Source organism: Neopelma chrysocephalum, unplaced genomic scaffold (genome assembly GCF_003984885.1).
Source record: "Neopelma chrysocephalum unplaced genomic scaffold, ASM398488v2 Primary Assembly neopelma1_68b, whole genome shotgun sequence".
Lineage (NCBI taxonomy): Eukaryota > Metazoa > Chordata > Aves > Passeriformes > Pipridae > Neopelma > Neopelma chrysocephalum.
Genome location: NW_020897728.1, coordinates 628353 through 642060, shown reverse-complemented (window position 1 = coordinate 642060; position 13708 = coordinate 628353). Strand labels below are relative to the sequence as shown.

General features: G+C 40.9%; 1 long non-coding RNA gene across 2 annotated transcripts in view; it reads right to left on the bottom strand.

Moving 5' to 3' along the window:
• Positions 1-12289, bottom strand: part of LOC113968597 — a 51203-nt gene extending 38914 nt beyond the window's left edge. For both annotated transcript variants that reach the window (XR_003534578.1, XR_003534579.1), the window contains exon 1: positions 11309-12289. This is a non-coding gene — a long non-coding RNA (uncharacterized LOC113968597). The remainder of the gene's footprint in view (positions 1-11308) is intronic.
• Between the last annotated feature and the right edge of the window lie 1419 nt (positions 12290-13708).

Here is a 13708-nt window from a genome sequence, read left to right as displayed (position 1 = left end):
AATCTCACTGTGGGGCAATTTGTACCAGCATATCTGAGAAGAAAAGTCCCTCGGGAACGTTTACTCGCAAGTAAATACTTTTGGTTTGCTCCAGGACATCTCCCCACCTCCCAGGCAAGACACCAGAAAACAATGAGAAAAGCAGTGTTTCCCCTCAATTTTTTTTCAAGATGCAAAGAGAATCTTCATTAAAAGAGCCCTAAAGTATTTTCCAACTTTTAAAAAAGCAACTTCGAGCCAAAAGCAAAGTCCAGGTCTATGCAGATGGGTGAAAAACCCTCTTTGGTTCACCTTCATCAGTAGCATTTTGTGGAAAACTTCCTTCTGTCACAAAGGAAAAGCTGGATCTAACCAAACTAGGGATGAGCAGCAACACCAGCAGAGGGAAAGGTGGTGTGCAGGTGGCTGTAGCTGCTCAGCTGCTGCTGAAATTCATGCAACTTGTGGGACAAATTCTGCATGGAGCACCTTGAAGGCACACCCCAAGGTGTTACCTGCATCCACAGAGGCTGCATCCAATCTCCTGTTCTCACTTTTATATATAAAATTATAAAATGGCAAAACATGCTTCCTAAAGCCTGTCACTACACTCCGGCTCTACGTTGCACTACAATATTACTGTTAACAGGGTAAATTCATGGGGATGCTGGAGTTAATGCTTCCAGGTAAAGAAATGCTCCCTACCCTCCATCCCTGAAAGGACAGAATATCAGAGTAAGAATTAAATTATCCCCCTTTCAGATGCTGTAAAGCCTCCAGGCAGCATCCTCACAGTCCTTTTCAACACAGGTAAATTGAATTCCAGCAAGTTTACTGTATGTGGACTCTTCAGACAAGATATTAAATAACGTCACAACCATAACCTACGAAGAAAAGACTGAAAAACGTGGAGCTGTTTAGTCTAGAGAAAAGGAGGCTGCTGCAAGCCATAACAACAGCCTTCAAATATGCAAAGGGTCAGTGCAAAGAGGAAAGGAATGGGCTGTCCTTGGCGTCTGAGGTGACTGGGACATGAGGGACTTGTGCTGCAGGTCAGACAAGGAGAAATGCTTTTAGGAAGGGACGGTGGACAAGGTCTGCCAGGGAGGCTCCACGGAGGTGTCACACTCTCCGTGGGGGGCTTCAACGACAGGTTATGCAAATACCTGTCATGGATAATGTAAGCCTGTCTGACCCTGCCTCATGGCACAGGGATGGATTACATCACCTCCTGAGGCATCTTGTAACCCTATTTCACTTATAATTTTATGCAGCTGAGCCCCCAAGGGTAATTTTCCCCACTGTGGAAGCTTTTCCCTTATCTGTTCAGGGTTGGTGCATCAGTTTTTCCCACCAGTTAATTACTTGATTTGGGATGTACTCCTGCAAATGAAAAGGCTGATGTCTGCAGGGGTTACACCACTCTGATCCATCCCCTAATTCTTATGGAAAGAAGCAAACCAATGGGAGGATGGTTGGTGTAAGAATCCAAGAATTTGGGCCAAAGTTTTGTTGAGATGAATTGCGCTAAAAATATGCAAATAATTCTAAAATTTCCCATGGATTTGCCTGGCATCTTCAAGGGTTTCTGCTGTTTGAGGGAAAGCCCAAACAGAGCACACTGCTCGGCTCCCCTGCACCAGCCAGGCTTCTGTGGGTGAAGATGGGGTGGGCATAGGACAGGACGGCAGTGTGACCAGCCTACATCCAGATCCTTTAACTGCTCACCCCCTGAACTGTGCAGATGTGTAAGAAAGAGATGCTGGCTGTATCCCTGTGACTCTGGGAAGATGTGGAACTGCTCAACAGAAGCCACAGGGAGGGATCCTGTCAGAAGCAAAATAATCTGTCCCTATGACACCAGCACCCACGAGCACTGCAAGAGGACCTGACCCCAGGCAGATCTAAACACCGGCACTGGTGAAGGAGAAGCCTTGCACAAACCAGCTCCCAAATCCATGCAGGGCTGCAAAGCCCTCCAAAATCAGGCACGTGGGACACTGAGTAGGGATGTGCTGCCAAGGAGCAGTGAGTCTCCAGATGTGCAACAGTGACAACCACCCTCTGACAGGCAGAGTTTGCTATGGGGGAGGAAGCAGAGATTTTTGGGTTTGGCTCTTGCTTTCTCGAATTAAATTAAAATTTCAAAATGCATAAAGCTTAAAAAAAAAAAAAAGTTTAAAAAAAGTGAAAAAAGCGAACCAGTGCCTCTTCCACTTCAGCCTTCCCAGTCTATTTTCTTGGAAAGTATTTTCTGCCATACATGCCATGACAACCCATAATCTAAACCTTTTTGATGCTTTCTCTTGCCAAACTAGAGAATTTATTTTGCAAATTAGATTAGCTTTCTTGATTGCGAACTGGGAAACCTAAAAGTACATAATAAACTGTAAGAAATGCTTAAAGGGATAATATATCAATAAATAAACCTTGCACTCAATCTGAAAACCATTAGGTAGTTGGAGTGATGACTGATTTAACACTACCCATTTAGTTTACCTGTGATAATGTTTTATTTAAACCCAAGACTTCATATTAGGTACAATCCGGACTTAAACCTCCATTTGGAAATAATTGTAAAACATTAGGTATTTTTTTCCTTCTCTTTTTTTAAAAAAAACATTTAATTAAAAACACAAGATGAAATAAATATTTTAGGTAACCAGCAACAAAATGGGAAAATACCATGTGTTTGGAGTTTTAGTGCCCTCTGAGTGCTGGAATTTATTTGCAGCAAGCAGAAAATAGACAGCAAGCATAAAAATTCAGCAGATTCCCGCTAGTAAAATTATTTATCAAGCTAACAAGGGAGGAACCCTTCTAGTAGCAACAAGCCAGCAAGGAAAAGACGTGCCTTTATATTTTACCTTTGGGTTAGCACACCAGTAAAAATGCCAACTGACAAGCACTTCACATAAACATTTCTTTCTAAATGAGCTGCCTTGTTAGAAAAAAAATCTAAGCAAAGGAGCAGTACAGTCAACAGACAGAAAAACCCGGGATGAATACTACATTGCTCCACATTACAGGAAAATATAAATAAAGACATAAAAATAATGTTGATGCATAAATGACTTTAATGAATTAACACTTCATTTTGCATTTAAATAAACTAGTAGGGCTATAAATCCATCTTAGCTTCAATTTTTCCAAGAAAGAATACTTGTCGGTTATCTATTATTTCGATCTCTTTTTTTTACCTCTGGAACTAAACGTATGCATACAAAGTCAAAATAAAAAAAAACCCAAGTGTGAAATACGTGTGTGTGTTCATGCATTCTCTGTCCTGTTGTTAGCTGTGCTGCTCAAGCCCCATTGCAATATTTATCGTATACTTATTTTACGACTGAAGCCCTGAAGTAGGTTTTACAGTTTAGTTTAACGATACCAAACTTTGATTATAAATTATAAGTGGCTTTATTGCAGCCTGAAGAGGCAAAAAAATTTGGAGACACTTGATTGCCTGATCCCAATTAAATTTTAAAGAAATAGTAAAGCGACACACATTGGCTGAATAGCTGAGCTCCAAGGAGCACTGCAAATTACTCCTGCCTGGCTGTGCAGCAGGGCTATACCCTCCGAGGACTTCTTTGCTGGAATGAACATTTGACAATTGTCAGCAAGCTTTAAAATAAAACCAAACTAAACAAAAGAAAACAAAACAAAACAAAAAAAAAATAATCCCAAGGATGGTTCTCAAGCATTATTATTTTCATTGCAGAAAAAAATAGCTCGTGGGAGGGTAGGGGGCAAGATCAGACAGCATTTCAGATGATTCTATAACTCAGGAAGTAGAACCTGCCACAGTTGTTGACAAAGAGGGAAAAAAAAGGAAAGTTTTACACTAAGCGGAGCAGTCAGAGGGAAGCACAGGCTGGAGCAGCATTTCTGACTGATCTCAGATGATTTTCTGGACACATTTATAAGACAGACCCTGTATTACTCACTCAGAACTCCAAAGGCAGGGAAGAAAGATGGGGAAAGGTGTGTGTGGGGGGGGAAACCCAAACAACTTAAATAAAAAAAAGTCTATTTTGAGCTTTTGCTCCCCTCCAAGCCTGGCATTCGTCTCGCCTCTGCAGCAGCTCACAATGCAGGGAGGGAATGCAGCGTCTCCCACTCCCTGCGCCAGTGCCCCAGGCTGCTGCTCCAGCCAGCCCCGGGCATTGCTGGGGATGAGGGAGAAAGTCTCCAGCTCCGAAATTCCACCCCTGGGCCCGATCCTGCATTCTTCTCACACCCGAGTCCTGCAAAAACAATGGGATTTTTGGATGTGCGGAAAATGCTGAAGCGAGCTGGCATTTGTTAGCTGCTGATGGATTACATTAATATGAATATTTGTCTGTAGGGGACAAACACGTCTGAGAAGCGAGTGCAACATTATGGGCAAAACATCAGCAATAATAACAAAAAAGGGTAGAGAGAAGCATCATTGATGTAAACCATGAAATAAATAATATATGTCAACTTTTATGTTTCTTGCCTTTGATCTGGGTACAGCTGACATTAAGTCCAGGAACTGATACCTTTTTAGCTGAGAAGACACAAGATGTCAAGTTATATTTTTTAGTGCAAGGCCAACACAGGAAAACAAAGCTAAAGGAGTCAAAGAAGCGAGCACAACAGAAAACACAGAGATTATCTCTTGTCTTGGGAAAGAAAATGATGTGACTTTCGATGGAAGCTGAGTGGTTAATATAATGTTGTCTCCACTTTGCCATTCTTTCCTTCTTAGAATATAATTTGGGTCCAAGTAATATGGAAAGAGATTGTTCCTGAGCATAGCAAGGGAGTGCTGTAGGTAGAGCCACTGCAGAATGAGGACTACAACATATACTTATGTACCTATCCCTCATTTCCTGCCTGCCTCTCGTTTTAACTCTCCTGTAAAGCCGTTTGAAAGTGGAAGCTGTTTGGAAGCACACATAAAAGCATCCATTAAAAGGTATCACATTAAAACTCCATGAGATCCTGCCCAAGTGATACAGAGGCAAGCTGGAGCATCACCACAGATCCCAGGGAGGCTACTCCTGCCTTGGCTTTGGTGGAACCAAGCAAATCCTACCTTTGTTTTACTTTCTTGCTTGCATTTTACTAGCACCAGCCTTTTGGCATGGGTCTAAGTCCAGAACCTCTCTATTAGCTCCCCCATGCTCCTGAGCATTTACACCGCTAATAAGAAGCCGATTTTGGCCCTAAGTATCTATGCTGGAGCTGAAATGGGGTTAGTGGGTTGCTCCCATGAACACTTACAGCTGTTGCTGGCTAAAACCACAGCCAGAAAACCGCAGGCGGGCAGGGGAAGTGCCACCTCTGATTTTCACCTCTTTAAAACACGCACCTCTCCCCAGGGAAACCTCTCCTCCGGGAGACTCCGGATGCGCTGCCGTGCACCCCGCTCCTTTACAGCCTGGCCCCGTTAAGCACTCACACGCCTTCACACCCCCTTTCCTTAAATTAGCCTGCGCCTGAATCTGGGCTGGGCTGCGCGCAGAAGGGCCGGGGAGCCCGACCCTGCCGTCAATAACCCAGCACAATGCCTCTGCTCAACGCGGGGCCGCGGCTTAATTACCTATCACCGCTAACAAAAGCGCTCTTTATTTTGATTAACTTTGAGGGAACAAGGTTCCCCACCATCAGAGTATGTTTAAATAATTACACGGTGCAGACTAATATGCCTGGAAACACAAAAAGAGGGGGGAGTAGGGAGAGGGGAGAGAAGAAAGGGAAGACATGAGCTCAGCCTTACTTCCCAATTTAAACTAGGAATGACCTCAGGGTCAATTTTTCAGAGTATCTCAGATCAATTCAATTCTCACCTCCACTGCCTACCTGCTAGCAAATGAACTTACTGTGCCTTCCAATAGACAGAAATGACTAAAAGGAAATCGCATTTACCTGCATCTGAATAACCATGGTTATTAGATGATGCGTGCAGAGGAAAAATTACCATTTCCCTTCTCCTTCTCCTCCTTGTGATTGTCATTCTCACCTCACTGGTGATTAAGATGTAGGATGCTCTCGCAGATTGTTAATTAGGTGTTAATATCTGCAAGGGGCCACAGCAAGCTCCTACACCTGAGGTCATTTCTCAGAAGTCAGGCTGTCTCCGGTGACAATACCTGTAATTCCCATAGCTAGTTTGATTCCCACTCAACAGCTGGAGCTAGTGTTTCTTTCATGTCTGGTTTCATTTCCTATCTGAAATTATATGAGTGCTAATATCTTTATTATCTTTGCCGTGGAAGTGCAGTGCTGGAGCAGGGCACAGCGTGTTGTTCATGGGCTTGCTTTCTTTCTTTTTTTTTTTTTTCTCACGGCGTTTTCAAAACATTTCAAGCAAAAATCTTTACGGTTAGCAAATTTACAGCTGAGGACTCCATTACGGATCGGGAGGGGTAGAAGGTAGGAGGGAAACAATAATAATTTGGGGATGGAAGAAAAGAAAAGCTGCACAACTGCTGAATGATAATGGCTTGAACCTTGGGAAATAAAGGTAATGGCAGGAAGGGGGGGAATTACAAGGACGGTGTGACCTCTACATGTCTTGCAGGTGCACAGGAGCTATTCCACATATGTGTGTGAACGTATAGGTATTAAAGATATATTGTCTTTAAGAGAGAAAGGGGGCATATAACTGAGCCATGATTTTGCCTACATTGTGACACATTCAAAATCAGGGTAAAGTTAGGTTATGTGTAATTCAGAAAATTACCAGCTCCCAAAGCACCTGATCTTTATCCTCCTGGCCTGGTGCACTCCGGAGACTAAATTCCCATCCCAGTAGAAACGGTGCGTGGGACTTGGGCAACACCAATGATTTCTCATCCCAGGATACAAAATAAGGTACATGACAAGCACTTCAATAAACAAGCTTTCATTAAAGGGCTTCAAGGAACATTACAGCTATTTTTTAACTCCCACAAAAGCCTAGAAGGTAAGAGCTAATTATCTATGTTTATAACTGTGTAAACTGAGATATAAAGAGATCAACGGTAACAGACCTTTAGAAGAAACCTCAGATAACAAGTTTAAAGTGCTTCAGTATTTTGCTGAATCTAGAATCAAATAACTGGGTCAAAGTCTCACAAGTGAGTCAGACCGTGACTCCCAACTCCTGCTTTCTTCACTCTCCAAACATTGGGACTATATGTGGAAGCCTGAGAAGTAATTTTATATGTGGGATGTTAAATCAGAACTTTTCCTGTCTCATCAATCTCCTGTATTTTGGTACAGTGTGAATCATTTGGTAAGTGGCACAAATTAGAAAACCCAGAAGAGATGTTAAAAATATTACTTTTTTTTTTTTTAGCACTCAACTTAGAATCCTTTATTAGAACTAAACAACAGCAAGAGCTTCATCATTGGAAAATATTTTAGAGCTTACTCTAAACACAGGGAAAACTATTAAATTGACTTTGCTGGGAATTTTAGAGGATTAAAAGCTGTCACATAGAGCACATACTTTCTCTTTGCTCATAAAAACTCAAGAAGTTTTCTTACTTCAGATTCATAGAAACGAGCTAGAAAGGAGTTTTATCCATAGTAAAGTTGTGCTTTTAATAAACATTTCAGAAATTTTTTTTACCTATGTGAAATGACCTGTATATTGTACAAAATATGTTTGGGGAGAGGAAAGGGAGGGAGAGAGGTTACCATGAATTTTTTAATCAAGAATAACATATTGCATCCCATTTGATTAAAAAGATTCTCATTTAGGCTTAATACAGCACATCTGCTTGAAAAATACATACAAGGCTCCCATTGACTGCTGCGGGAAGTTTGCCAATAATATTTCATGGAAGTTATCTTGATATCAGCCTTGGAAAATACAGACATTTTACAGGGAGTGTAAATTCAACAACGGAAAGTTAAAAATAACTCACTCATGCATAAAGAAATTTGATTGGTTTTACAGTTCCTAGCTTTAATTTTCAATTTTATCAGATGTACGGTCTAAGAATAAAACTTAGGTGACAAGGTCTAGTTTACAGTGAAGTTGGGTGGTTTGACATCGCAGGCCATGGCCATGGAAGATGAAATGATGTCATGGGCAACACATGGACTCAACTGCACACCAAAAATACAAATGAACAGCACGAGGATGAAAAAGGTCTCGCACAAAACAAAAATCTCTTTTAAAAATGCATATGAGAATGCAGGAATAGCAGTGTAAAGTAAGTAAATGTATACTTTCAGAGTGCCATGACTTCTCTTGTGTGAAAGGTCTTAGAGGCAAACTGGAAAAGGAACAGAAAATACATTTCTGTTCTTTACTGCTCCTTATTCTCCCCTTAGTTTAGGTCTCATGCATATGGGGAAATGAGGTAGTAAACTACACCACAGTGCTATCCATTCCCTGGGTGGACACTCCTACTCTAGAATAAGAGTGGATTTTCCTGGTTAATTTATTTTATTTTGAAAGCAGCTTAGCTGTATTGGTGAGGAGGAAAATCCACACTTACTCCCAAATAAGAACATCCATCCAGGGAATTCACAGCTCAGATACTGCAGTATGAGTTCAGATTTTGCTCTTTATTAGTATGAAAAGGCTGTAGACATTCCCATGGCGGTGGAAGTGTGGAACACAGGAATTCAAGGGGGATTTTACCAAAGCCTGCAGTGGGGCCAGGAGCCCACCCAGGACCTCCCCTCTCACCTGGGATGTAGGTAGGATGCAGTTTAGATCCCAGGGTCCATCATTGCCACATCCTGCCCTTGGAGCCCTAAAAAAGTCCTTCAGAGCCTCTTTGAAAACTGAAACATTAAGTGTTACACACGGTGATAAAAAACAACAGATTATTTTTCTTGCCCTTTTTAAGAGAAAACCTGGCTACAGTTTTTTATGTCAGAAGAAAATTCTACTTTCCAACATCATCATGCTGATCAGGAAATAGAGGGATGTTTTGTTCCTGTTGGTTTCATGATGTTGGAGGATGGAAAAGGTCTTCTGCACCAACAAAATACACTGAAGCACAATAAAATACACCTGGGGTTACATCCGTGTTGTGGGGGACAGATGCTGTTAGAGGTTGGAAAAGGCCAGAACGTGGCCTTTGGTAAATAACAGTTGCTTTGTAAAATACCACAATGTCCCTTTCGTGGTATTTTATGGGGTAGCAACGAATTTTGTTGCTGGTGTAACAATGCATTTCATAAACACAATTTCTGTCCTGCAGTGCTTACTCTGAAAATTCCCAGAGATCCCACCAGGCTGGAGGACATGGCATGACACCACCACCTGACCTCCACCAACCCTGCTGCCACCTGACCTGCCAGAGACCTTACGGTGAGAATCACTTAACCAGCAACCACCAAACATTCCCGTCACACTCACAAAACGAATTGCCTTGAAATGCTAAAAGTGTGCCAGAAATAACACAATTCCTTCAAAGAAGCCAAGTTAGAAAGTTAGACCATGGAAACTACTGGCCACTGCTACAAATGCACAGTCTTAAATTCCCCCAACCAAAATGCCTCTGTGAATATCAAGTGAGTGCCCCTCCAGACAGCGCGGAGGATCGGAGTTTTCATATCTAAGCTTATTATTCCTAATATTGCAGAGACACTTCCCTGAATTGTCCTTCTCCTTCCCAAATTCCCCATCTGACCAGATGTCTTTCTCTCTCTTGCTTTCACCTGTCAATCATGTTCACAGCTGAAATTTGATTTCTCTCCCAACAGTAACCTTAGATGAAATATTACCATAGGGGTCAGAACTGTCTGAACCTTGCCATAAAAGTTTGTTAACTCTTCCGAGACTCAGGAGCTATTTGCTTAAAAGTAATGGATTTTGCTGCCGGTTGGTTTGGGGTTTTTTTCTATAATATGTGAAAACGCAATCATAAAATAATGGAGGAAGGCTCAAGGAATTGTCCTGGAGAACAGCAGGCTAAGCAAGTCCTGAGATCACAAGTGTTCACAAGCTTTTCTTCTTTATTATATTGCTAAGAAGAATATGTATCACTGATTTATATAAATCTAATAGTCCTATATATATATATAAATTACAGGAAACACGAATGTTTTGCTATGGGATTAATGAAATTAGAAATGTTACAGTAGGAGCAAGGTGACGAAATATGTGCTGCACCTTTGCAAGGAAAATACACACTTCATGTATTTACTTGAGCTGAATTGTGACTTGGTTCTGTCCTTGCAAAAAAGCATATTGCACTTTAAATTTTCACAAAAAACCCCCCACAAATGGTCCGGTTTCCCTCTCATTTACAGTTGTGAAATACAGAAAAAACCATGCAATTAAGACAAAACCCTACCCAGGGTGTTCCTCGGGGAAGTGAGAGGAGCATCAGGCTCAAAATGAAGCTCTTCTGGTGCTCCTTGAGAAACCTATTCCTGCAGCCCATACACCATGAAAAACTCCTCTCAGTGCTATTTATTTTAGAGTTTAAAGCACCAATTACATCTTCCCCATTTGCATTTAAATTTTAAATGATAAACCTATTATTTAAATGTATTTTTAAGAATAGAAAATGAATCTATTATTTTATTATTTACATTTCTTTTAAAAATAAAAAATAAATCTATTACTGAGACAAGCCTGATTCCATGAGCTAAAAAAATTCAGCTGTTTTCTAATAGCACTTAACCATTGATCAAAGCACGGCAGGCTGTACGGCATCCTGTGCTCTTAACTAAAATAGGAGGTTTCATAAAAAAATTCACACAGGAATCTGTCATTGCAACCTTGGTGCTCATTTAACCCACTTAGTATTTTTATAGTCAAGGTCAATAAAAATCAGATTCCATGGAAAAAAAGAAAATAAAGTGCCTCTTTGAGTCCAGCAGGGGAAGGGATTGAAAGTTTTAATTCCCACATTTTCATTAGCGGTGTATTTTTTAGTCAATGTTGACAGACTGAATGAACATGAATTTCCAGAGGAAAGGGGGGCTGTGAATTAAACTCTATTGTAATTTGTAAGTACTGAAGTTGTCTAACACAGACTCATGATTTTCATCGAGATCTGAGGGAGATCTTCAGAAGACCCATCCTTAATCCCTGTAGCTGATGTCTGAACGCTAGCATTTGAAGAAAAAGAAAGAAAACATTTGCAAAGGATTATATATGAGTTGTGGGACACGGGAGAGCTGCCTGGCTGACAAAAGTACAAAGCCCCATCATTGCAAACGGTTTCTTGTAGGCACCTGAAAGTCAGTCTCACCCAAAAGCCCAGGAAACTGCACCATAGCCTGTCACCAGCTCCCTGGGGCTGGAGCAAAAAGCACCATCTTAGCAGCAGAAAACAAAGCAGCAAAATTACCACCCCTGCTGAAATATGTCAAATTGCTAACGAAAATGAAAACATACCTTTTTTTTTTTTTGACCTCAGGTAACAGGGATTTTCACATCACCGTTGTAGATGATTCTCTCGGGTACCTAATTTAGTAAATATATTAAAATAAACCGTTATTAAAAGGAATATTTAACATTGCAAAGCCTGTCTGTTGTGCCACTATGGTACAGAATAGGACCTTTTATATGCAAATCCTAAATTAAATTTAGAAAGTCTCTTGCACTGTTTATTAACTCTGAGTGAAGAAGAAATGAACACAGTTTGAAGTGAAACATTTCTAGCTCACACATCTAGTATTTACTTCACATTAATAACAGGAGACTCTTACTGACAAATTACCTTAAAAAACACATATTTTTGCCTCACCAGTGAATATCAGCTTCTAAGACACAAAAGCATGTAGCTTTCTGGATTTCTTTCTTAATGATCGTTATTAGCTGCAATAATGTAATTGGCAAAATAATAATCAATTTTTGTACACACTCCATTATTTTCCAGACAGTAGTTTAATAACAAAAGCAGAGCTGTCATTTCTCCCTGCAGTTACTCACACTGTACAAATTCATCCTGTCAACACATATTTAAAATCTAATTTAAAAAAAATTTCAACATAGAGTGAATCTTTGTACAATAAGTGAGATAAGTCAGCGAGTCAATTCACATTTCTTAAATATGGATATTTTGTTGTGTCCCTTACAGTCAACTTTCTCTCCCTGAGTGTCCATACACAGGCACATACATATCTTTTCTATAAACTGCCTGCAGGAATGCTTCAGCTTTGTCCATTTATTGTAACTGTGCAGCATAATCAGAGCAAGAATAGACCACAAGTCTGATTGACTTGAATAAAAAAAATAGGCAAGACGAACTATAGGTGCTTTTCCAGCATTTTGATTCCAGATCAGCTCTGAAAACAAAAGTCGGTGGCATGGGGTTTTTGTTTGTTTTGTTTTTCTTTTTTTCTTTCTTTCCTTCCTTCTTTTTTTTCTCCCTTTTCTTTTTTTTTTTCTTTTTTTTGAGAAAGGGGACCGTGCTTCCATAAATGCAATACTTGGCACCTGGCCCGGGATCTCTAAAAGCGAATGACTCCCATGGACCTTTGGTGTCATTTTCCTCAGGACGACCTCTCCTTTCATGCCAATCGGTTAATTCATCCTGTTATTAATGCACGGGGTCGAGAGGAACAGGTACTCAAGCCTCACACCTGAGGAGCATCCAGAAAGCGATGTGGTCAACCTGCTTTTAGTCTTTGCTGTGACCATCCCAGCTCTAAACCCACAACCATTCAGACACAGCACAGCAGAGCTGGAAGAGGAGGCACCAACTCTCTTCCACTGGCAAGGTGCATTGATTCATTTAGCAGCTTTATTTAACTATCAATTTATTAATAAGGAAGTAGTCAAAGACAGTAAGAGAGTGTGAAGGCAGCCAGAGACACTAAGCAGATTTATTCATTTAAGAAGTCTGATCACTTTCCTTCATTTTATCTGACAGAGTTGGTGTAAGACAGTTATACTTCAATAAGTTTTCTACTCTAAACTGTGCTATTTTAAAAGGATTTCACAATAAAGGAAGCTGAAAGACTGTGCACAGTCTGGAGACCGTATCTGGTGTGACATGAATATAGTATTTTAAACAGATTTAATCTTACAGTATTCCCTCTTCTACAATGACTTTGCAGGAGGAAACCCTACGGAAAGGAAAATCTGTTCATCCCACACCACAGAACACTGAATCGCATTGCAGGCTCCAGCAGCTCTTCCTACATATTAAAGTGCTTTCATCAGGGAATTTGGAAGCAGTTAAGTTGGGTGGAGGATTGGGAGGCGGGGGGAGAAAAAAATACTAGGTCTTGTTTTGTTCACTTTAAGGCTCGTTTTTATCGTTGCTGATGATATACTGTCACAGCTTTATGTGCTTGAGAGAGCAGGGGCTGTCTGCAGTGGAGACACCTCAGTTTCAGAAGCTGATACCAACAAATACCCTGATCCCATCCCCATCCCCTTTAGCAGCGACAGTCCACTGCCAAGGCCTTGGCAAGAACTTTCATCTCAAAATTGGAGAAGCAGGGTTCAGCCTCTGGAAAGTGAATCTGCCTGCTTTCTTACAGAAGAGGGCTTCAAGTTAATCATACACACATTCTGAGGTACATCCACATAGACTTGTGAAACTCAGCCTCGGCAAACGCCGCTGACCGTACTTCAGATTCTTTAAAAGCCATGAAATGTAAATCCTGCCTGCTCCCATTCCTGCTCCCTGCAGAGATATCAGGGCCTGATCCAAAATGTCATTTAAAAAGCTCCCTTTGGTTGCAGTGGGGTTTAGATTAGTCTCTGTATGAGCACAGGTGTAAAGGAAAAAGGAAGGAAGGAAAGGGAAAAATTTAAGGAAAAGAAAGGAAGAAGGAGGAAAGA